The sequence below is a fragment of the Oryctolagus cuniculus genome, chromosome 8 (genome assembly GCF_051225735.1).
Source record: "Oryctolagus cuniculus isolate XC-2025 breed Fujian yellow rabbit chromosome 8, ASM5122573v1, whole genome shotgun sequence".
NCBI lineage: Eukaryota > Metazoa > Chordata > Mammalia > Lagomorpha > Leporidae > Oryctolagus > Oryctolagus cuniculus.
The window spans coordinates 99,957,110-99,983,287 of record NC_142874.1 but is presented as its reverse complement, the minus strand read 5'-3'; the positions used below and the strand labels follow the sequence as shown (position 1 = coordinate 99,983,287).

Genomic DNA, 26,178 nt, shown 5'->3' with positions numbered 1-26,178 from the left:
GGAGGGCGCAGAAGGCTGTGTTCTCTGCTAAGGAGTCTGAGCTCTGTGTTGTCAGCAAGAAGAGGTGTCGATAAAAACATCTTAAAAACGGAGCGATAATGCAGAAGATTGGTGGAGGAGAAGGGAAAGTGCTGACAGGGAGACTAGGTTGTGATAATTTGGTTAAGGTTATGTAAAGGCTAAGCCTGAATTTTGGTAGGAAGGGAAAGGATGAGGCCCACTCCAGAGATACTTGAGTGATAGAAACTTGCATCTATAATAAGTAATTGGAAGTAGAGGTAAACAAGTGGAACATTGAATGGTTAGCTTGCATGGCAAAGTAAGGATTCTGTGGTTAGCCAACACCCAGGAGACTGAGGTGAGAGCTGTCCATTTGTGGGTATATTGCCCCGAATTGGGAGACTTCATCATGTCGTCTTTTAACTTTTTTAGTTATAAAAAGTAATGTTTTACAAAGTTCCTATACTTCTAAAAATTCTTTCATGTTGTGTACTAACATGAAGTATCAAGCATAAATAGCTGTTTATAATGGTTTTCCAAACACAAATATTTATACAGAATGTTTAGTTTGATTTGATGCAAATTTCCTTTAAGACAAAACAAACAGGTTGACTACCAAATTGATATTGCATTTGTTAGCATTATCTCATCTCTTTAAGGGTCATAAAATAAAGCAGCATTGTGGTGATCTTAATTCTTGCTCTTTCATCTGCTTTCGCATCTCCTGTATCCTTGGCCCACTTTTAGCTCTGTTCTTGCTCAAGGTAGGCCTAATCCCAGAAAGCAGCAAATTAGAGGAGGGAAAAATATTCTTGTAAGTTTTCACCTATTCCAAAGTAGTCCCATGAAATTAAAGCTTTGCAAAACTAAAAGAAGTGCTTCAATCCATCTTACTATGTAATGTATTTGGCTGTTGGAAATGTTCATGAAAATGCACAGTACGTATTGTACATGACAATATTAGATCCTTCAGTACAGAAATAAAACAGATATTTCATTTTTAGTCTTTTTTCCTCCCTTAGTCTTCAGTTACTTTTGATGCCACACTTCAAGACAATTTCAGGTCTTGTCAATGAGGCCTGCCAGTAGCATCAACCACGTTTTATAGGTAGGCCAAGTAATGGAGGCCTCATTCATTTCTTAATAAAATTAGTTTGCACTATTGTTTTATTCCTATTTCTTCTTCTTTTATTTGAAATATATTGTAGTTAGAAAAATATGCTATTGAATGGTGATATTCTGCAGCTTCCCAGTTTAAAAACGCCATGTGAAAGCATGTTTATCACAGAGTAGTGTAAAGTGAATAAATGTTGTTTGTATTTTATGAATCATGGTACATTCCTACTTCACTGCCTTGTTAAATTCAGTCATTGAATAGTATTTTATGAACTACCACCATATGATTAATAAATGGTTAAAAAAAACCTTAAATTTTGGAGATAAGTATTCTCCTCCCCCATGGAGACCTTGAGTTGGTTTTTGCTGAATCTTTAAAGGCTGAGATGTCTGCTTTTTCATCATAATGAAGTTAAGGCCTTAGCTTTCTAAGGAATCCTCCAGTCTTTGCTTCTCTCCTGTCAGCTGATAGAACCTCTCCTGATATGGCTGTTTTCTTTTTTTTTTTAACTTATTTAATAAATGTAAATTTCTAAAGTACAACTTTTGAATTATAGTGGCTTTTGCCCCCATAACCTCCCTCCTACCTGCAACCATCTCATCTCCTGCTCCCTCTCCCATTCCATTCACATCAAGATTCATTTTCAATTATCTTTATATACAGAAGATCAACTTAGTATATACTAAGTAAAGATTTCAACAGTTTGTACCCACACAGACACACAAAGTATAGAGTACTGTTTGAATAGTAGTTTTACCGTTAATTTGCATAGTACAACACGTTAAGGACAGAGATCCTACATGGGGAGGAAGTGTGCAGTGACTCCCATTGTTAATTTAACAATTGGCACTCTTATTTATGGTGTCAGTAATCACCCAAGGTTCTTGTCAAGAGGCTACGGAAGCCTCTTGAGTTCACAAACTCCAACCTTGTTTAGACAAGGCCATAGTCAAAGTGGAAGTTCTCTCCTCCCTTCAGAGAAAGGTACCTCCTCCTTTGAGGACCCGTTCTTTCCGCTGGGATCTCACTCACAGAGATCTTTCATTTAGGTAATTTTTCTTGGCACAGTGTCTTGGCTTTCCATGCCTGTGAAACTCTCATGGGCTTTTTAGAGGGATCTGAATGCCTTAAGGGCTGATTCTGAGGCCAGAGTGCTGTTTAGGGGATATGGCTGTTTTTAGAATCACCTTTATGACCCCTCTCCAGGAGCCTCTCCCAGCCCCCACCACCAACACACACCTGGGAGGGCACACTTAGTATTCCGGAGATTCCAGTTCCACTGTCTGGAGTAAAAGGTACTGCAGTTTTTCTTAAAAATGAACATCCCTTTAAACTAATGGTAGATTGTTAATTATTTTTATGAATTAAAAGATCCTCAAATTAGTTCTAAAAAGAGGCAAAGATTTTCGGCCTGTGTCTTAATGAGGAAAAAATTAGTTGTTTGAAAGTCCAAGAATAATCTCATCTGGATATTAGAACTATCCAGAGATTTAGGGGAATTAAAAATTCTTATCCAAATATTTATTCTCACATAAACCTAATCTAATTTCCCCTTTGGAGTGGTAGTAAAAAGCCTGAAATTAGTAAGGATTGTTTCTTTAACTTTAAGAAATCTCTATTTAAAGATATATGCTGATATTAATAACTGGAAACTTTTTAAAAAGTACAAAATTCTCAAAATGGCATTGCAAATATTTATAATGTTAAAGAACTTTTTTTGACTGTCCTTTAAACAAATGGAAATACTAATACATGGCTAGAAACTCTCTTATCAGTAAGCATGAAGAGCGATAGGTGGTTTTTTTTTTTGTTGTTGTTGTTTAAAAGATTTATTTATATTTGAAAGATTGGTAAAGAGAGATGGTGAGACAGACAAAGAGATCTTCCATCTGCTGGTTCACTCCCAAATGGCTTTCAACAGTCAGGCTGAAGCCAGAAGCCAGGATCTTCACCTGGGCTCCCTATGTGGGTGGTGGGGGGTCCAAGCACCTGGACCATCCTCTGCAACTTTGCCAGGTGCGTTAGCAGGCAGCTAGATCAAAAGGGACTTGAACTGGTGCCCATATGGGATTGCTGGTGTCGCAGGCAGAGGCTTAATCCACTACACCACAACCTCTGCCCCAGTGAAGTTTTTAAATGTCCAGTTAGCAAGACATTATAAAATAAAAATAACTTGATCTGATATGTTTGACTCTTTATTACTACCTTATTACATTAAACATAGTTGAACTTTATTATTGATTCTGGTTATGTGTATTCTATGCCTTGTGAATTTCAGAAAGATTTCTATTCATAAATTATAAGGTGTTTTAGTTTAGTTTGGCATTAGTTTTCAGTGATGTCAATCAAAGTTAAAATAGACACACATTCTAGGCAGTGGTTTGCTTATTTAGTATATTCCTTCTAGATGTACATACCATATTGTTTCAGTTGAAAAGAACAAATGGGCTATTTATTAATTAATAAATACAGTCAATACTGCTTAAACTAATAGCAGATAAGTGCTTGAGATAAAGGCAGCAGCAAAGGTTGGTAGACTTATATATGATATTCCTGTGGGGTCTCCGGAGCCCAAAGTATTTATTACTTGAGAACAAAGAACCTCAGAGTTAAAGATAATTGACTCTGGATGTGATAGGACTAATAATAGGCCCCCGGAGGGGTCAGAAAAGCAGCCGTAGTTACTTCTGTTGAGGACGTGGTGGAGCCAATGTGTTTGTCCTCAGCCATCACGCTGAAAGTCACGTGTCCTCTCAGGTGGACACAGGTGGGCTGCTAGTATTTTACTGTTACCCAATGGTTCCAGAGAGGAGTGCCTCCTTGTTTATAGTGTTAAATGAATTTGTAGCATTCATATCTGATTAGGCCTGTCAACAATGTCTTTTAAAATCATTCAGTGCTTAGCTTTTTACTTTTTTAACTTGTAAGTTCAAGGAAACTTTAGATTAAAGCATTAACTAACTAGACTGCAATTCCAATTCCTCACACTGACTGATAGGGTATTATTAACCAACTAAAAACATCAGTGTAGGAACTTACAATATAGAACAGAGATTTGCACATTTTTTCTATAATTGCATTTTTCTCCATAGTTCCCTTATCTACTAAAAATTCTATTGAAACTTCATAGGGGTTAAAATTTAGTTTGAGGCCAGCGCTGCGGCTCAGTAGGCTAATCCTCCGTCTGCGGCACCGGCACCCCGGGGTTCTAGTCCCGGTCGGGGTGCTGGATTCTGTCCTGGTTGCTCCTCTTCCAGTCCAGCTCTCTGCTGTGGCCCGGGAGGGCAGTGGATGATGGCCCAAGAATTTGGGCCCCTACACCTGCAAGGGAGATCAGGAAGAGACACCTGGCTCCTGGCTTTGGATTGGCGCAGTGCCAGCCATAGCAGCCATTTGGGGAGTGAACCAATGGAAGGAAGATCTTTGTCTCTGTCTCTCTCTCTCTGGCTGTCTGTAGCTCTACCTGTCAAATAAAAAAAAAAAATGGGGGAGCAGGGCAGAGTTTTGATTGGAAGATGAATGTGATGTGACTGGTATTTTTAAGTGACTTGTTGGCTTTTGTGATGAGGGTACACAGTATGTTGACACAACTTGAAGCAGAGCAATAGGAGACTACTGTTTTGTTGTGGTCTTTCTCCTGTATTACAGACATCACCACTGGGATACAACACAGACATTGCATCATGTCCAAAATGGAGTCCCTCTTCCCTTCCATCCCCCTCTTCTAAACTTCTCCCTCTTCTTTCTGTCTTAGCCAAGATCCAGGTACCCAAGCCACCTTTCTTTGACTCTTTGTTCCTTAACCCTTTGATGAAATTGAAGATAAAGATTTTCCCAGTAGAGTTTATCAGTTATTTTAATTTCGTCCAATAATGAATATGTTAGTCGCATCTCTCTGCTACTTTGCAATACTTAGTATGAAAATTCTAGCAGTCCCTGGGGAGCCATGCAGGCTGAGGCTCATTCATTCCTCCCTGATTCGGTGAAGGCATTGCTTAGTCTGCTTCCTTTCCTGGCCAGGGCAGCCTCTGCCTTTGCCTCTTACTTAAGTGGCTGATAATAGAGGCAGTCTGAGGTCCTATAGTCCAGTCAGACAGAGTTGGGTTGAATCCCAGTTCTACAATTTATTAGTTCTATGACTTCAGACAAGCCACTTAATAACTCTAAGCCTCGTTTTCTTTATCTTAAAAAAAGGCAGAAGCATAGTAATCTGTCAGGGCTGTTCTTAGTGTTAGAGTATTTCTAAAGCCCTTGTTAGACACAAATCATTCAATACATGAAAACAACTCCCTCTGGGCCATAGGCTTCAGAAAGACAAGGGACGAGACCTCGCCAGAGTTTTTGTTTGCATTAGGTTAGGGATTCCTCCTTGTGCTGTGCAGTGCTGTAGGTTTTGTCAGATACACAGCATCACACATCTGTTTCAGTGCCCTGGAAGTCCCCTTTGCTTCAATCAGCCTCTCCTGGCAGCCCCCATCTCCTGACTGTCCCCTTTGTGTTGCCTTTTGCATAATGTCCTACAGTTGGCTTCATACAATATACAGCCTTTCAGACTGGTCTTGTTCACTTAGCAATTGAAGGGCTACCTTTAATGGAGTCCATGATAAGACTCTCAACTTCTGCCTATAACTTTACTAAAATTGGTCTATATAATATCAAGGCTCCCAAAAGGGCACACCGTCCTCCATCCCAGATCTTACTATGGTACATTGCCTTGGAATCATGGAAGATTTAACAATTCCAACTAATGCATTACATTTTCATTGCAAAGTGTGGCAGGGTGAACAGTTAGAGACTTCTAATTATAAAATATATTACATAAAATTTTATGGAAAGTGAGATGGAAATGAAGTCAAGAAAAGCAACGTAAAAGTTTCAGCTGTTAAAAGAAATGTCTATTTATTGTTTATAAGGGGAATGCTTATATTAAGTTACCATGGATTTAGAATCTATTGAGCATACTTTAAACAGTTTGTTTTAAAATGCCAATATTTCCAATAGTGTATTTTAGTACAAAATGTTCTGTGTGCCTTTTGTCATTCTATGTATTTACCATGAACTATTTGAAGACCCTTCATATATCTGAGCACAAACTTGGTTTGGACCAGAATAAATTCGCTTATCCTTAATTTCATTTTTCAAAACCTTTTCAAAGTACACTTGTATATACTTTGCCATAGGTGAAAAATTGTGTGTGTTAACTTGTGAATGCCTGAGCATTACAGAATTTCTTAAATACTCTTGAATTTGTGAACAAAAGTAGTTGGAGACTGATAGGCTACCCTACCCTGTAAAACCCAAGTTTATGATCCTGCTTGATAAAATGACTGCATACCTTTCTCCTTTCAGTTTTTTTTTTCTTTTTAGCCATTTTCTGTCTTACACCCTATGCTCCAGCAAAAAGAAACAATTTGATGTTCCATGTGTGGATCATGCCCTTTCCTGCTTTTGGGCATCTGTTTTTCTTTCTTTCTTTTGTCTCTCTACCTTCTGCTCATTCTCTAAGACCTGGAAGCCTGGAGAAAGGAGGGACCTGCTGCAGCCCCTCCCCATTGGCTCAGCTGCCCCTTCAGGACCTGCCTGTAGTCCTTGCCTCTTTACTCAACACGCTGACCTGTGATGAGCTCCTTTCCACCTGGAATCAGACTGGAAGGGCTTGGAGAGTAGGAGCTATATTTTATCCTTATCTCCCCAGAGCCAACTGTATACCTCTCCTGTCCATAAATTAATTTGTTGGACAAACACTAATTAATTAAGCCCAGGATGCTTGAGAGTTAATTCTTATGTGTACCTCTTCTGTCCATTGAAGTATAAAAGGCTACCTTTGTTTGATGCAGGTTATCTTTCTGCCTGTGATATTTACATTTATTGATAAGATTTGCTGTTAGCTTTTGCATGAAGATGGACCTGGAAATGAGTATGAGAATCTCTGCCCTATTATACCGAGCGTGGCACTGTGAGCAGTAGTGCAAGAACTCTCATTTGGGTCTGCCTCCAAGTTGCTGTGAGACCAGGACACAGTAACCCACGAGGGGCCTAGGTTTTACATCTGTAAAATGTGTAGGGGACCATATTCCTTCACCTTTGATTTAATCAGGTAAGAAACCGGAGCTGATAATGTGGTGCAGCAGGTTACACTGCTGGCATCCCATGTTGAGGTGTCGGTTTGAGTTTTCTGCCGCTGTGCTTCCAATCCAGCCACCTCCTCGTGTGCCTGGGAGGGCAGCGGAAGATGGCATAAGTCCTTGGGCCCCTGTCTCCCACGAGAGAGAGCAGGATGGAGTTCCTGGCTCAGCCTGGGCCCGTGTGGTGGGCATTTGGCAAGTGAACCAACAGATGAAGAGCTCTCATGCTCTCTCGCCCTCTCTTGCTCTCATATTCCCTCTCTCTTCTTCCCCTCTCTGTCTGTCTCTGCCACTCTTTCTTTCAAATACATATTTTAGAAAAGTTAAAAAAAATTCAATGAAAGAAGTAAATGATTATCCTCGTCAAGATAAGTAAAAGGAAAACATATAGCCTTTGGTTTATTTTCTAATGGTTCATATTGTGGACATTATTAGTGGTACTTGTAGATAATGCAAATTTTGTTCATTGCTAGCTGGAAACTATATAGTGTCATTTCTCTGCTTTTATCCTGAATCTCCAAAAAAGCAAAATAGTACAAATTCTCATGACTGTAAGTCTACCAGTCAATGTATTTTGTGGGTTCAAATAATTTTCAGATGACATTTCAACTTCTTTCACCAAATACATAATTTGTATGATTAATGATGTACTTTCCAGTACATATTTGTCATTCTGGAAGTGAATTACTTCTATGTTAGAACACTTTTTGTAGCCAGTTAGTCCCCTCAGCCTCATTTGATGAGAAACATTATTAAAAACTATTCGAGAGATGCTCCCCCGTGCCTTTTGGTGAGTCCTACCACGTGGCACTTCAGGCTTTCTGAAGCTTCAGTGAATGACGTTTAGGCATGCCTCGTGTTAAGGGTTTGAGATGGTGGCGCTTGGCGAAAACAAAGCAGTAGTTCGCTTCCTGTCTTCCCCTGCCCGCCCCCTTCACTCCACCTGCTTGCGAAAAGCAGTATTTCTTCAGGCAGACCTCATAATTGCCCTCCTGTGCCTGCCTTGGGCTCAGGGAAGGCCCATAGCATCTGTAAAGCTGGCAGCAAAATGGTGTTTCCAGGCAGGCACAGGGTTGCCGGGTAGTGAGCCAATCCACAGCTCTGTGCGAGCAGCTGAGAACTTCGCCGGCGCATTACCACGGTGTTCAGTAACACAGACCTGTGCCATGAGCAAGTAAAGCCCCGAGCAAGTGTCAGGGTCAATATTTATAGACCACTACGTAGCTGCCTCGCAGGGAGAGAAAACGACAGAGAAACAAGAACACAGAGGGCCCGCTGAGCAGGACCGCAGAGGAGAAAACTGTGATTGCTACTTGTTTTTCTGAAAAAACAAAAACAAAAACCCAAAACTTCTTTTTCACTGTCAGGTTCAGCCTTCTGCTGGATCATTTGGTGCTGAGCGATGACAAGAGAGGAAACAAAAAGTTAAACCAGCAAGCCTTGCCCTAGCGAGAAGGTAAGTAATTAGCGAGCTTGGTCTCGCTTTTTCTCGTAAACTCCACCTCCCTGTTGGCTGCTTGCTCTGCATCAGTTGGCAGAGGTTCTGGGTGGCGTGCCGAAGCCGGTAAGGAGGGGCTGCCTGCCTTCGCACACTGTCCTTGGTGGCAGTGTGGCTCTGGGCACTGCTGTGTGTGTGCGCAGTTGTCTCACTGCGCGTGGTAGGAGCATTTCTCGCACACTAAGTTCCTGTTGCATCCTGGCAACAGATCTCTGTCTCATCATTCCGACAACCGTGGGGTCTCCCGTTCGGTGAATTTCCATGTGCTTTGCTATCAGTACTAAAACTTCAGGTTTGAGGGCTCTAGAGATGGAATGTAAGGGAAGATTTTGATGAATGTGTGAAGACATAGTAGACACAACCAAAATGTAGAAGTTGGGAACGGGACAACCTGGGGTCAATTGGGTTTTTTTTTATGTTTTGTGTGTGTGTGGTTTTTTTTTTTTTTTTTTTTTTTTTTTTTTTTTTTTTTTTGTAGAGAACAGTGTTCATTTGACAGTGAACTGAAGGGAGATAGTCACCACCTTGGGGAACAGAGAGAACTGGGAGTGATGAGAAGTACGAACTCTGCTTAATCCAAGGTGTAAAAAACCTTAGCACTTAGAAGTTCTGTGCTTGACCAAGTGACTTGTGGTTGGTTCCTTATGAACTGTGCCCTCTACTAAGCCTTCAACTCAACGGTAGCATGTCCTGTTACAGATCAATAGTTAAGTTTTCTCCCATCATCACATGCAGCACTGGGAACACGTTGCCCTGTATGTTCATAGTGCTGTGATGTGTTCATGTATCGTTATTGTTCTGCATACCCCCAAGTCATCACCTAAAGCTATGGTGCTGAAGCACACAGAAAGAAATAGTTTTCTACTTTCTGATTGACAAGACTCATGAAATGCATGAACTCTTATGTTTGTGTCTGCTATATGTGGATTAGGAAAGAAACGTGTTGCTTCACTACAACTTTGCCTTTAACTAGACAAAATGTATTTAATGGCATAGAGAAAGTTTCCCCTCTCTCTCTCTCTTTTTTTTTTTTTTTTTTTTTTTGAAGATTGTGGAACCAGAAGCTTTAGCGTGATGTTTACGACTTTTAAGTTCAGTTGTGGATGGGCAGTAGTTCCAAAGGGCTCTCTCTAGCACCTATTGAAGTCAAAAACAAAATACTAGTACTGATGCTGTAGAGTTTATACTATAGCCAATGTAGATGTAAGGAAAAGCTAACATGCTGGCACAGATTCTGTGGTGGGTCTACCATGCTGAAACCAGCTCCCTCTAACATGGGACAAACAAGATGCAAAACAACAGGCAGAATAGGTCTAAATGTAAGCATCTTCAAATTAGCCAGGATCTATGGTTGTGCAGTATCACTTCTGTTGAATGCATATCTGATTTCTGAAATGATACAGGTTTTTTCCAAACCAGTTTTATTCAGAAATGCTTTAAGGCTAACCTAATTGATAAAGAATTCTAAACTAAATTATAGCATTTATTTAATGCTTGCTTTAGCCTCTGACTCAATATTCTTTGTATTTTTCCAGATTTTGCCTACCAATTTATTAGTGGGTTTTATTTAGATTTTTTTTTTGACAGGCAGAGTTAGAGAGACAGAGAGAAAGGTCTTAATTTTCCATTGGTTCACCCCACATTGGCCGCTGAGGCCGGCACACCACGCTGATCTGAAGCCAGGAGCCAGGTGCTTCTCCTGGTCTCCCATGTGGGTGCAGGGCCCAAGGACTTGGGCCATCCTCCACTGCACTCCTGGGCCACAGCAGAGAGCTGGCCTGGAAGAGGGGCAACCGGGACAGAATCCGGCACCTGGACGGGGATTAGAACCCGGTGTGCCAGCGCCACAGGCGGAGGATTGGCCTATTGAGCCATGGCGCCAGACTATTTAGATTCTTTTAAGATTTATTTATTTGAAAGGCAGAGAATGAAAGGGAGAGGTGGAGAGATCTTTCGTCACTGGTTCATTCCCCAGATGGCCACAATGGCCAGGGCTGGGCCAGGCTGATTCAGGAGCCAGGAGTCATACCCAGGTCTCCTACATGGGTGCAGGGCCCCAAGCACTTGGGACATCTTCCGCTGCTTTCCCAGGTTCATTAGCAAGGAACTGGATTGGAAGTGGAGCAGCCAGGCATATGGGATGCCAGCGTTGCAGGTGGTGGCTTAACCTGTTTTGTCACCATGGCAACCCAATTATTTAGATTTTTGAAAGTGATAATTTTAAAAGTAATTTTGAAAGTGCATTCATGGTTGATCTAGAAAGAACATGTCCCACTGAGGAACCTGACTGCCAAGTTCATCTGTATATTTTTCTTTGCTATTGCCTTTGTTTAATATCTCATGTGCAGGATTGTAATTTTGGTGTTTCATTCGTATCTTTTTTATTTGTGTGTGTAAACTTACATGATGTTACTTCTTTATCCTTTTTTAAATTAAATATAAGTTTATTCCTCCAGGATTCTTGTTTCTGTAGTACTGGTTGAAAATGGGCAGAAAGCAGGGGAAGCAATAAAATGAAACTAAAGGTTTTCCTTTCAGTGAAAAGAGGAAATAGAGAATTTTGATATTGTGTGATAGAGTCTAAAATGGGATTTGGATGAAGGGCTAGTTAAGTATTTTAAAACTTGAAATACCTTTTCTATATTATTTTTCACTTTATTGTCAATCTTGATTTTGGTTAATTAGAATGTTTGTAAATAACATTTTATATGCAGGTATGTTATTTTGAAAAAGACGTGGAACTCTTTGTGTTGTATGTTAAGTGTCTACCAAAGCCTGATGAGTGAGTTTACTTTAAAATATTACTGTCAGAGCTCCCTAATGGATCTCACGGCCCTGAGTCTCATTTGCTACAGCCCCAGTGCATCCGCTGTGCTCCTCCTGCGGTGAGCAGTCTCCCACCCTGAGAAACACACCTCTTTCCTGCAGGCACCTGCATCCCCCCAGAATCAAGGTCAAGCTTCTCCACGCTATGAGGCTGGCTTTGATCTTGCTGCAGTTCTCTCTCTTCCACCATCCTGTCTGGGCTGTTGCCTCCATCTCTTACCAGGCACTGACCGTATCCCCATTTCCCTCTGACGCTCTGCCACTGCTCCGCATCTTGCACTTCTCAAACTGATCCATTTTGCATTGCCCCTCTCTGGAACCCTCTGTTAGCAAGGAGCTGGATTAGAAGTGGAGCTGCTGCATCTCGAAAGACCCCTTTGCATTCTGACCAGCCTGGGTGGAGGCAGCCCTCCTGGGAGACCTGCTGGTCTCTTTAGTGTCTTTGGCGTGGCCTCTCATAGAGACCTCTGTCCCAGAACTTGGTAAAACTTCTCCATCGAACGTGTTGTGCTTCGTTTGAAACTCGTTGCCAGATTGTTAAATGTATTCTTTGCTTCCCCAGATCTAGTGTATAGCAAGTGGTCCAGAATGTGAAGTAAACAAAATCATTATCCTGTTCATTTTAAGGACACACTTTACTTGATGGAATTTTTGTTTTAATATATTTCCAAATTTCAGTAATTTGAGGAAAGTCCCTTAAACAGATGGTAAATGTGTTGAGAGTAAGACCAGTGCTTTTCAAAAAATTTTCTCTTTTTAGCAGAAACCATGGTGTTTGTGTGTGTATGTGTGTTTGTATAGGTATGTCTGTATATATAGGTATTTGTTGAACTGATAAACTTATTTTGAGTAACAAAACATCAAAAATTATGTAAATTAGCACAAGTAAGTTCGGGACATATAACCCCAAAGTGTTATTTAGTTAATTCATTTGATAAAAAATTTGTCAACACAATCTGCTAATTGCTCCTGCTACCACATGAACTACTGTGATAAATGAATGATGCCCTAGCAAATTGAGGACAGTGTCACACTTTCCAAAACGACCCAGAACCTTGGGGGAGGAATAGGTCCCTCCTCGGGTATCCTAGAGAAAGGCCATGGAATTTTATTTACAGTTAACGATTTAATGAAATAATAGAAAATCTTGACTTGAGCTTTCTCCAGCCCAAAAGGTGATTCTGCATTTTTGTCGGAACAGGAATTGCTGCTAGAAATAGAAATGCTGAGAGAAAAGGAAGTCAGTGTTTAAAGAAATATTTGAGAAATAGCAGCTGTTTCTTTCAGGTCTGGTACTCAATAAAAATAACATTGATTTTGTTTTTAATTGTGTTTTATTTGCCCATCATACATGAAAGCACTTACTTTGTATATAAAATATTTTGTGTACCAGAAATAAACGTAAAGTTTCACGCACAATTTAGAGTGATTTCGTTTTCTCTTGTTTTGATTATTTTTACTTCGTGGAGTACTCTATCAGCAGTTTCCATGACTCTCTCGGCCCTATAAACCTCTTCCACACAGTGAATATGACTCTCTTGTTTATTTAACTTGCAGTTGTATCTGTCTTAGGAATGAAAACAAAACTGCTATTTTCATAGGAAAATTTGGTAACCTTTTAATTGCTTGGAATGGACCACCATTCAATTTGGAATGATTTTTCAGACATATTTTTTCCATCTAACTATCCTGTGGTCCCATAGATATGGAGAAGGTGCCTTACTCAAGAGCTACAAGCACACATTTTATAGTTCTCATTGGCGTATCAATAATACACAGAGTGTAAGACTGTGGGCTGCACACAGCCATAGCACCTCCTCCCAGTCAGTGAAGAGAAAAATCCAGGCTTGCCTTTGACATTCAAAGATGTTAGCAACACCACCTCTGCCAACCAGAGATCAAAGAACTCTGCTTGAAACGAAGCATGAAAGATTTTATCAGAGGGTAAATTCTTCTTTTATTACTATTAGCAGCTTGCCTTGCCAATCAGAATTTCTCTATCGCTATGTATGGCATAAAATTCATAGAACCTGAGAGGAGAATAAATTAATTATGGAAGTGGACCCTTGAAGCCTTTCTTCTTCTACCCTTTCATTTTCTAGGTGGGCAGTTGTGGCACAGACAGGTAACAAAGGTTGCCAAAAGCTTGCTCTCAATGTTTAAGATTTGTATGGAAATAAAATAGAAGTGTGCAATTATAAGGCTAGTATTTTAATAATGTGACTTTTCTTGTCTGATTATAATTGCTTTATTTTTCTATGTACTGCATTTACAGCTCTACTTGTTGTGTATCTGTGTTTTGTTGTTGTAGGCTACTTTTCATTGTTTCTTGATTTTTCAAATTTAAAGCTAATAACAGTTACTGTCAAGTGAGGTGGAGTACTTTTCTACTCATAACCACACCTAAACCATGTATAATATAAATTTATAGAAATATTTTTCCTGTCTTTTTTTTTTCCCTGTTCTGGTGTTAGGATCACATCTTTTCACAAGCATTCTCATTTCAGTAGAACACAGTAAATACTCCTGAAACAAAAGGTACAAACTATGAAACAGTCCTTATGCTTTGATTCTATCCAAGAGATTGTAATAGGGAATAACTGTGATGTTTTGCTTCGTAACTGGATTTTTAAGATAATTATACAGCAGGAAAACAACTTTGATTTAAAAAAAAAAAACCAGAGAACCAAATCTGCTTTTCCAAGTTATGCAGACTTTCATCTAGCAATTTTTAAAAACAAATTGTGAATAATTAAAGAGGTAGAGGGGCAAAATCAATCTGGTTTTCACATTCTTAGTAGGTCTTTGTTTCTCTGATTCTGTATTCAACCCAAAGACATTGGGAGCTATTTGGCCCCTTCATTCTTTTAATATTGAGGAGCTGGTTAGCAGCTGCTTGCTCTCTGAATGATGGAAAGGTTTCTGACCAAATATCCCAGAGTTCTTGAGAACCTTAGCCTGTGAATTCTGTCCATTCCTCTCTTGTGGGGACATTGAAGTGCTCTCTTCTCCATACCTCCCTCGCCAGCAGAGAAAGCCTGCTTGCTTCTCAGTGGATGTTTCCCATTGGATTGAAACTTTTCATTTGTAATGTTTCTTTTCCATCTTTCTTTTTTTATTTAGTAAATATAAATTTCCAAAGTAGTTTATTGATTACAATGGCTCCCCCAGCAATAATTTCCCTCCCACTCGCACCCCTCCCATCCCCCGCTCCCTCTCCCATTCCATTCACATCAAGATTCATTTTCAATTCTCTTTATATATAGAAGATCGATTTAGTATGTATTAAGTAAAGATTTCATCAGTTTGCACCCACACAGAAACACAAAGTGTAAAATACTGTTTCAGTACTAGTTACAGCATTACTTCACATTGGACAACACATTAAAGACAGATCCCACATGAGAAGTAAGTGCACAGTGACTCTTGTTGTTGACTTAACAATTTGACACTCTTGTTTATGGGGTCAGTAATCTCCCTAGGCTCTAGTCATGAGTTGCCAAGGCTATGGAAGCCTTTTGAGTTCGCCAACTTCGATCTTATTCCGACAGGGTCATAGTCAAAGTGGAAGTTCTCTCCTCCCTTTAGAGAAAGGTACCTCCTTTGATGGCCCCGTTCTTTCCACTGGGATCTCACTTGCAGAGATTTTTCATTTAGGTCTTCTCTTCCTTCCTTCCTCCTTCCTCCTTCCTCCTTCCTCCTTCCTCCTCCTTCCTTCTTCCTTCTTCCTTCTTTTCTTTTTCTTTTTTTTTTTTTTTTTGTCAGAGTGTGTTAGCTTTCCATGCCTAAAATACTCTGATGGGCTCTTCAGCCATATACGAATGCCTTAAGGGCTGATTCTGAGGCCATTGTGCTGTTTAGGACATCTGTCATTCTATGAGTCTGCTGTGTATCCCGCTTCCCATGATGGATCGTTCTCTCCCTTTTTGATTCTATCAGTTAGTATTAGCAGACACTTGTCTTGTTTGTGTGATCCCTTTGACTCTTAGACCTATCAGTGTGATCAATTGTGAACTGAAATTGATCACTTGGGCTAGTGAGATGGCATTGGTACACGCCACCTTGATGGTATTGTGTTGGAATCCCCTGGCACGATTCTAACTCCACCATTTGGAGCAAGTCCGATTGAGCCTGCAAAGAGATTTATAATATGCAAGATGAGAGAGGAAGGTGATCTTTTACTTGTATTTATGTTTTTAATTACTAGTGACCTTTATTCTGAGGGGATAATTGAGTATAAGAATTTTAGTTTTGGTCATTTATCTATTTGTATACTGATATTTTACCAGAGGCTGTTTTTGGCTTAAAGTTGTTGTTGTTGTTGTTGTTGTTATTATTAAAGGATCTTGTTTCTTCAAAGACTTACTAGTTAAAAGTGCTTTCACAGGTGATTGATTTTTTCACTAACGTTTTGAAATAAAAGTACTTTTGTAACATCTTTATTGTTAAAGCTAATATGCATTTTTCTTTATCTCTTTTTATTATTTTATTTAAGAAGTAGAGTTAGAGAGGGACACGACAGACGACAGACAGAAAGGTCTTCCATCAGCTGGTTCACTCCCCAAATGGCCACAATGGCTGGAACTGGACTGGGCTGAATCCAAGAGGCAGGACCTTCTTTTAGGTCCCCCATGCAGGTGCAGGGGCCCAAGGACTTGGGCCATCTTCCACTGCTTTCCCAGGCCATAGCAGAGAGCTGGATCAGAAGAGGAGCATATAGGACTAGAGCCAGCGTTCACATGGGATGCCTGTGCCACAGGTTAGTGCCTTAGCCCACTAGGCCACAGCGCCAGCCCCCCGTGACCTCCTTTGAAATAAGAAATCTCTTTTCTACACAGAAATAGGAAAACTGTTTTTACTTACTTATTGTTTATTTAACTGTTAATGCTATGATCCACAAGGAATTTACTAACCAAATCATTCAGAACTTTTATTGAACCATTGTTCGTCTTTCCCACTTTTCTGTGAAGTCACCTTTATTTTGTATTCCTGTGGTGCACATTTAAATTGTGCTACTTCTAATTTTGTATTACTTTTTTTTTTTTTTTTTTTTTTACAGGCAGAGTAGACAGTGAGAGAGAGAGAAAGGTCTTCCTTTACCGTTGGTTCACCCTCCAATGGCCACCACGGCCGGTGCGCTGCGGCCAGCGCACCGCGCCTGTCCAAAGGCAGGAGCCAGGTGCTTCTCCTGGTTTCCCATGGGGTGCAGGGCCCAAGCACTTGGGCCATCCTCCACTGCACTCCCTGGCCACAGTAGAGAGCTGGCCTGGAAGAGGGGCAACTGGGACAGAATCTGGTGCCCTGACCAGGACTAGAACCCTATGTGCCGGCACCGCTAGGCGGAGGATTAGCCTATTGAGCCGTGGCGCTGGCTTAATATTGTATTACCTTTAAAATTTGATCTCTTTGAAAAAAAACGTTCATTTTTTTTTTTTTTTTTTTTTTTTTTTGTTAAATGGGACTTAAGCATTGGGACATGCTAGGGTGGGGTGTTAGATTTAACTTGGCATACATTTTGAACTTATGGTGGACTTAAGGCTGTATATTTCCTTAGGTTACAGCAGACCTGATAAACTATGATCTGGGTGAGTGAGAGATTATGCATTGATAGTAGCTGCAGTATATCAAAGGGGCTATATGTGTATTTATGGATATTCTTTTTAAATCCTTATTTGTAATAGGCCTTTGGGTGATTTATTTCCTTTTTGAGGCTAAAGAACCTGAGACCCTAAAGGATAAATTAATTTGGTCAGACTTATGTAGCTAATAAGTGGTAAGGTCGTGATTTAAACTCAGACCTGGGAGTGGACATTTGGCCTAGTGGTCAAGATGCCTGCATCCCATATCTGAGTGCTTGGGTTCAAGTTCTGGCTCTGCTCCTGATTCTAGCTTCTGGATGATGGACCTACTACGAGGCAGGAGGTGATGGCTACAGTATTTGGGTCCCTGTCACCCATGTGGGAGAACTAGATTAAGTTCGCAGCCTCTGGCTTGGGTCTGGCCCAGCCCTGGCCACTCTGGGCAGTTGGGGAACGAATCAGCAAATGGGAGGCCCCCCCCCCATTTCTCTGTCTCTCTTTCAAATAAAATGAAAATATATAAATTAGTTCAGCCACTGTGGAAAAACACTATGGAGAGTTCTTGAAAAACTAGAAATAGCAGCCCAGCGCTATGGTACAGCAGGTAAAGCCACTGCCTGTGGCACCGTATCACTTATGGGCACTGGTTCATGTCTTGGCTGTTCTACTTCGCCCCAGATCCCTGCTAATGCACCTGGGAAAGCAGGGGAGGATTTTCCAAGTACTTGGGCCTCTGCACCCATGTTGGAGGCCCAGAAGAAGCTCCTGGCTTCAGATCAGCCCAGCTCCAGCCATTGCTGCCATTTGAGGAATGAACCAACGGAGGGAAGATTTCTCTGTGTCTGCTCCTCCCTCTCCCTGCTCCCCACCCCGCGTCATAACTCTGCCTTTCAAATAAATAAATATTTAAAGTATGTATCTTAATATATTAAAATATATATTTTTAAACAACTAGAAATAATTCTGCCATATGATCCAAAAATCCCATTACTGAGAATATACCCAAAAGACACAAGCACATTGTATCATAGACATACCTCCATCACCATGTTTACAGCTGCACTGTTCACTGTAGCCAAATTTGGAATCAACCAATGAGTCCATCAGGTGAATGGATAAAGAAAATGTGGCGTATACACCTAGTGAAATAGTATCCAGCTTTTATAAAAAGAATGAAATTTGATTCTTTTTGACAAAATGGTCACAACTGGAGACTTACTTGAGGGAAGTAAGCTGCACACAGACAAATACCGCACGTTCTTCCTTATATATGGAGCTAACATTTTAAAACAATCAAAAACAAAAGAAATGCCTGTGTTTATCAATTTTCCTGCAAACATAGTGTTTTGTCCAACTTTTTTAATTCTTTGTCAAACCAGTTGGTTAAGAATGATATACTGTTGGCGCCGCGGCTCACTAGGCTAATCCTCCGCCTTGCGGCTCTGGCGCACCGGATTCTAGTCCCGGTTGGGGAGCCGGATTCTGTCCGGGTTGCCCCTCTTCCAGGCCAGCTCTCTGCTGTGGCCTGGGAGTGCAGTGAAGGATGGCCCAAGTGCTTGGGCCCTGTACCCCATGGGAGACCAGGAGAAGTACCTGGCTCCTGCCATCGGCAGTGCGGTCCGCCGGCCGCAGCATGCCAGCCGCAGTGGCCATTGGAGGGTGAACCAATGGCAAAGGAAGACCTTTCTCTCTGTCTCTCTCTCTCACTGTCCACTCTGCCTGTTTAAAAAAAAAATAAGAAGAATGATATACTACTATAGTTTTAATAAGCTATGACTATTTTAAAATTTACTGTATATAATTGAAATTAATGTCTTGATTTGATTGTTGTTTATAGCCCTTTCCTATATTCCTGTTGAACAATGCACATGGTGTTTTTACCTTTTATTTCCTAAAGTCTTTATTTAGTGGAACATTAAACCTTTGATTGTAATGTAAATTAAAACTAATCTAAAAAATTTTGAAAATACAGCAAAACAAAAAGCCAAAAACAGATTCCCAGCATGGGTCCATTCATGAACAAGTGAGTTTGAGAACAATGGCAACAGTGACTTTCAGAGTTAGAGGCAAATAAATGACATTAATGATATATATATATATATTTTTGACAAGCAGAGTTAGACAGTGAGAGAGAGACAGAGAGAGGTCTTCTTTCCATTGGTTCACCCCCCTAATGGCCGCTAGGGCTGGCACGCCATGCAGATCTGAAGCCAGGAGCCAGGTGCTTCCTCCTGGTCTCTCAAGCAGGTGCAGGGCCCAAGCCCTTGGACCATCCTCCACTGCCTTCCCGGGCCACAGCAGAGAGCTGGACTGGAAGAGGAGCAACCAGGACAGAATCCAGTGCCCCGCCCAGGACTAGAATTGGACTAGAACCGGATTAGCCTAATGAGCCATGGCGCTGGTCAATTCTTTCCTTAATTAGAATTAGAACCTAAGACACCAGAATTGCAAAATGGAAAAGATCATCTTATTCTTTAAATCAGTTGGAAAGCAGCTAAAAATTTATTTTAATGTCTTTAGATTTTAGTACCACTCTTGATTTTGTTTATTGGAGAGAGGGAAGAGAGTGAGAGGGAGGGAGGGGGGAGGGGGATTAGGCAAGGGAGAGGGGAAGAGAAACAAAGAAATCAGAAAGGGGGTTACTCTCTCTGAATCACTCCCCAGTGTCCATCATAGCTGGGACTGAGCCAGGTGGAAACCAGGCGCTTAGAGCTCAGTCCAGATCTCCTACATGGGTGGCAGGGATCTAGTGGCTGAGCTGTCACCACTGGGTCCCCGGGTCGGGTCTGCATTTGAAAGAAGCTGGGTTTCAAACCCAGGCACTCCAATGTAGGACACAGGTGTCTTAGCTTGTGGCTTAGCTGCTGGGCCAAACACCATCCCCTTTCTTCTGTTTTAAGCCAGTTACTACTTCAGTTCTTCCTCATATGCTTAACATAGCACCATTCATTCCCCACGTAGCTGCACATGACCTTCCCAGGAAAATTGGCAGGGAATGACTATTCTGTTTAGGTTGCTGTTTCTGTAGTATGAGTTTCATTCAGGGAAGAATGAGTCTGACTAACCAGTAGCCATTGCTATCATCTCTATTTAAAGCTTCGCAGTTTAGAGACTCAGGCTTGTTACCCTGGTGTCCAGCTCTGGTATTTGAAGCAGGGAAGGAAATTCTAAGATATTTTGGTTTCATTGGAACTCAGTACTTACGCACTAGTCCGTTGTCTCAAATGGTGTAAAAGAGGCTAGCTCAGTCAGCAGTGAATGAGAAAACTTCATAAATACAGTAGGTGTTTGTGTGTGTGTAGGGGGAGCAGACATGTGAAAGTTTATGAAGTGACATCATTTGCAATTAATTTTTTGCTATGCATTTGGCTACTATGAAATAATTTTTTTGTTTGTTTTCCTTTTTAACTTAAGGCAAATCATGTCACTTAATATAGGACTTGCCCCTCCTTGGGGCACTCTGCTCTGGTTGGCACATTGGCGGGTCTTTAGTAACAATGATACTACACTTTGTTGGGGTTTTGTTTTGTAGCCTTCTCCTGGAACTTCTGAACAGTAAGCTATATCTTTTAGCTAATGAGTAGGTTATTCTTGTACTATTACTTAGAAAATTATACTTCAGTATCTGTACTAATTAGTAGTCTTAAATTTTATAAATGGCTATTCATATTATCTCTCCTCTTTTCAATCATATTAAGGTTGTCACTTTGATAAAAAGGTTAATACTGCATAATGTATAATTGCAACATAATTCAATCTATGACTCTATTTGTTGATTCCCCAGCTAAGTATTTGCTTTTTTCTATATGTAAAATTCCCTTCACTTTCAAGTCTGTCTTTTCTACTTCTTTTCATACCAATTTTAATCTCATCAGATTAACATATTATTCCCAGGAGTGGCTTAACTTACTAACCCCAAAATTTATATTTCTGTTTGTTGTCAGAGGCTTGTTGGCAAATTGAACCTGACAATAACAGAGAAAGAAAGCGTGGTGACCTAGGACACACCGTTCCACCAGAGGAATTCACAGTTCTTTGAATGTGTAATTTATTTTTTTTTTGGTTTATTTGTTTTAAATAAATGTGAGCCAACACACAATGGATATATAATCTTTTGAGTTATTCATTAATGTTGCATGTGTAATTCTTTTAAGTGGTTTTTGGTATTAATGGACAATGATTTGGGGTGATTTGTTTTCCTTGTGCTGCTGAAGTAGATGAGTATAGCTTCCAAAGTCTAGTTTAAGTTTAAATGTCTGCTGAAACCATGTGTTCTTAACTTGGGGAGCTGGCTTTGTGGTCAGTTTGAAGCTGGTCTCAGGCAGCGTGCTCCTGCTAGTAGAAAGGAAACCTGATACTCATGCTGACATGATTTCAATTTCTTAATAGTCCAGAATACATGATTTGTAGAGGTAGAGAATCAATTTTTAAATTTTGGTTAGATTTTAGTAAAATATCTTCCGTGACACACACATGTTTCTATTTACTAATGTGTGTTGCTGGTGGTATTAATTGATTCTGTTACAGACATAAAAAATACCTGAGATCAAATGGCTGGATTACGATTACCATAAGGCATGTAGGACACACAGCTGGCCAGTTGCACATGGCCTTCCAGTCCCGTATTGACTATAGGCTGCTCATTTCTGTAGGTTGAGCAGTTCTCCAAATGTGCACAAATAGGCTGGGTGGCCAGCCCAGAGGCACCCACCTGGCCAGGATCCATGAATGCCAGGAGTTGCCACTCTGTTTCCCTTCTTCCTTCCTCCACCCTTTCTGGTTTCCTTCTCTTTCTCCTATTCCCTCTTCTTTCCCCTCCCTCCTTTTTCCCCCTGATTATTCATTTTGGGATTTTTAATGTTAATTTATTTACTTATTCGAAAGGCTGAGAGGCAGAGAGAAGACAGACCCAACTCCCATCTGCAGGTTCACTTCCTAAATGACTGCAATAGCTGGGGCTGGGCCAGGTGAAAGCCAGGAGCTGGGAACTTAACCCAGGTCTCTCATAAACGCACAGCAACTCAAGTACTTGAGACATTACTTGCTGCCTCCCTTACAGGACATGGGTGTCCCAAGCATTGTCTTAACCACCGTGTCAGTTCATTGCCCTCCATTGTTTTGTCAAAACAAAACAGAACAAACAGTTCTAAATATGTTACACATCTGCCAGTTATCTGAATATATCAAGTTGTCACTGATTGGTTTTTATCTTCAACCTTTCCCTGCACCTCTGTCCTGCATCTGTCTACCCAGTTCTATTAGAACATTCTTGTTTTGTATAATTTGAAGAGAATCTTTTCAAATTTTATCAGAAACATTAAATGCCTGTAAGTGTGATAAAGATAGTATCTAATTTTCCATTAGATCATCCACTCTCTTTGTTTTCTATTCAATAGTATCTTGGTTGGCATTATATCCTAGATATTTGTACATATGATAATAGTAATAATTCTGTGGGGTGCATATTACTATTCCTGTTTTAAAGCTGAGAAAATAGAATTCAGAAAGATTAAGCAATAATACTTCAGATCCTACAACTTGGGAAGGAGAGGAAGTAGGATTGGAATTCAGTTCCTTTGGACTCTTAAAATTTTAAAATGTACTATATGACTTTTTTGTTTTTAAAGATTTATTTGAAAGAGAGCAAGATACATGTGCACACGTGCACACAGACACACACACACACACACACACACACACAATCTTCCATTCACTGGTTCACTCTCTGGAAGGCCACAATGACTGAGACTGGGCTGGTCCAAAGCCAGGATCCAGAAGCTTCTTCTGGGTCACCTGCATGGATGCGGGGCCTATAGACTTGGGCCATCTTCTGCTGCTTTCCCAGACACAATAGCAGGGAGCCACAGACCAGACCTCCTGACTTTTCTTTTAAAACAAGCATTTTTAGGGGCTGGCACTATGGCACAGAGGGTTAATGCCCTGGCCTGAAGTGCTGGCATCCCATATGGGCACCAGTTCGAGACCCAGCTGCTCCACTTCCGATCCAGCTCTCTGCTACGACCTGGGATAGCAGTAGAAGATGGCCCAGGTCCTTGGGCCCTTGCACCCACGTGGGAGACCCAGAAGAAGCTCCTGGCTTCAGATCAGCACAGCTCCAGCCGTTGTGACCAACTGGGGAGTAAATAAATCCTTGGTATACTCTAGAATGTTTATGATACTGGTCAATTCTTTATCTGTTATCTAGATTTTTTTTGTTTTAATTTAACTCTAATAGGCTTTTAGTTATATCATGATAGGACATGATGAATTCTTAATCACATAATTATTTCTTAGAAATTATGGAGAGCAGGAAAAGAAATTCAAAATAAATTTTAATTGTAGTCTACTCTTAAGCATATTTAGAAAAAGCCTGTGATATAAAAGAAATAATTTTAGGTAAAAAGATCTTTAGAAATTATCTTTTATTCATGACTATTTAAGTCTCCCATTTGCAATATAGAGTTTAAGGTTATTATGAATTATAATTCTTGTTTGAAAATGTCTTAGCTTTTAGAAGCAATTTTGTATCTAGTGTTTATTTTCACCTTGCTTCCCCAAATGCCTTGAAGGAAGTATATGTATTTTCTGGGTAGAAAAATTAGCATGAAGTGAGGTTGGGGTGAAGATCTCAGAGTGAAAAATCCAATTTTTGACGTTGACAGAATAATTCTAAAACTTGGTTAGCTTAAATATATGAGAATGTAAACAAATATGTGATTACATGTTAACCTATACCAGACTCTAGCAGAAATAATGAATAGCAGGTGTAAGTCATTTCAGAAGAAAATTTTGAGTGTTATTTAATATTGAGAAAATTCTATAAGTTTAATTTAGTTTCTGAAAACTGAGAAAGGAATTTAATATGATTATAATGTCAGAACACCTGTATAGAGCTTGTGGAATTATGTGGGAGTCTAGTTTGAGAGCCACTGAATTATCACATAAAAATTCTTAATCAGTATATTGGGTAGCAGTAATATTTTCCCAAACTGTGTTGGTATATCAGTAAAAAGCTTATAGGCAATACAGGCCAGTTTAAATAAACTATTGAATATCTGTTTCTTGTTAAATGGGACAGACTGAAGATAGTGTGGCGATATATGATTATATAAGTTATATAAAATGATAAAAATTTGGAGTGGATTTATCAAGTTGATTTGCTTTTTTCTATCCCTCTCCACTTTCCATCTCTGTCTTCAAAAATTATATGCTGTCGACATCAACTTAATGTCTCCATCCATAGTGAACATGACCAACCAGTCCAACATGTATTTCCATTGAGTCCTGTGAGCCTTGAATCCAAGCTGTGCCCACAGTCAGTGATTGGTTATCCATATGGAAAATGGAAATTGCTCCCTACTCAGCTCATTCCTTAAACGGACAAATTCTATGTGCAAGAAGGACTTAGCTATGAAAAGTGATAACTAGTTAATGGATACTTTTATTATTCTGTGGTTAAGATAAGGTTTTATTTAGTAAGACATAAGCAAACTATAAAAAAAATTAGAAAATTCAGCAACATGCAAGAGAATGGAAGTTGTGCTCATCCTAGGGCACTGAAGAAGAGAAAAGCTCCAGATTGGTTTAGGATGTAGATACTTTAAACTTCCATTAAAGTAATAAGAAAAGTACAATCAATGAACATAGAAATAGAATTTCAAAAAGAGCGAATCCATGAGATCAATAAAGATGCCAAAACTTGCTGAGCCTGTTTAATACTAAAGAAATATAAATTAAAACAAAGGTGACTTGCAATTTCATATCTATCATGTTGGTAAAAATATAAAAGTTTCAAAATTCCAAACATTGTGAATATAGGAACAGGAACTCTGACATGTACTACTTTGGAAATAGTAACTGGTACTACTGGATTGAGAAATTGTAATTTAGCGTAAATGTCCCCCCCTTTTTTAAAGCCATTCCAGATCCTTGCTTTAGAAGCTTTTGCTTGTATGCCTCAGGAAATAGCTAAGTTTTTTTTCCCCAATATGATATCCTGTGCCTAATAGTAAAACACAAACAAATAAAAAATAACAAATCTGGAAATAACAAAATACATAAGTTGAAGAATATTTGGCAATTTGCATCAGGTTAATGAATTTGAATGGGCTGCAATTGCATTCATGAACCTGTGTGAATCCCCAAAACATACTGTTGAATGAAAAAATTGAGGTAAAGAAACACATACTTGTTTTCAGTTAATAAAACTTTGCTCTAAAGAAAACCTGAAAAAAAATTTTAATGAAATCACATGAATGCAAATTATAAAGAAAATCAATGAAATATTTTTAAAAATGTGAGAACCCATGGGCAGGCATTTGACCCAGAGGGTAACATGCTGCACGCACTGCTGGCATCCCACATCAGAGCATCTGTGTTCGAGTTCCAGCTCCAGTTCTGATAACAGCATCCTGCCAGTGTGGATCCTGGGAGGCAGGAGGTGGTGGCCTTCCATGTGGGAGACACAGATGGAGTCCCTGGCTCTTGGGGTTGGCCTGACCCAGCCTTGGCTGTTGGGAGCATTTGGGGAGGGAATCAGCAAATCAGCAGATGGCAGATCTCTCAATCTCTCTGCTTTCCAGATAAATAGAAAGAAAAACAACAAAATAATGAAAGAACATGCCTGTTGTGGGAGGGAAGGAGTTAGATTCTGGGAGAGACTGGTCGGACTTTCTCACTGAGAGGGCTGGCATAGCCGGAAGCAGGAAGAGCAGTGACAGTGGCAGCCATGTTGGAGAGTAGAGTCTGGAGCCACGTTAGGAAAGGCCCCGGCCTGGGCTCCCAGAGGCAGCCTGGCCTGTGTGTGAACATGTATGCAAATCCCCTGAGGACTCCCAGAAAGATTGTAGGGGGAAAAAAAAATGAAAAGGCAGATTCAAAAGCAGCTGGGGGTGTGGCTACTCCGTGTCATTGCTATTCACCGTTCTCCTTTGCTTGCATTGCACTATTGATGATGGTGGTCTGTTCTTCATTCCTGGTGGTCGTGCCCTCCACACTGATGCTGTGCTTCTGCTAGACCCTAGGGTGTAGAGT

The 26,178-nt window shown here is 40.3% G+C and overlaps 1 protein-coding gene across 4 annotated transcripts in view; it reads left to right on the top strand.

Annotated features, from left to right (window-relative positions):
• BMPR1B (bone morphogenetic protein receptor type 1B) overlaps window positions 1-26,178 on the top strand; it is a 443,407-nt gene that overhangs the window by 247,290 nt on the left and 169,939 nt on the right. For all 4 annotated transcript variants that reach the window (XM_008267582.5, XM_017347401.4, XM_089302608.1 and 1 more), the window contains one exon: window positions 8,610-8,698. The gene's annotated coding sequence lies outside the window, so the exon portion shown is untranslated. The remainder of the gene's footprint in view (window positions 1-8,609; window positions 8,699-26,178) is intronic.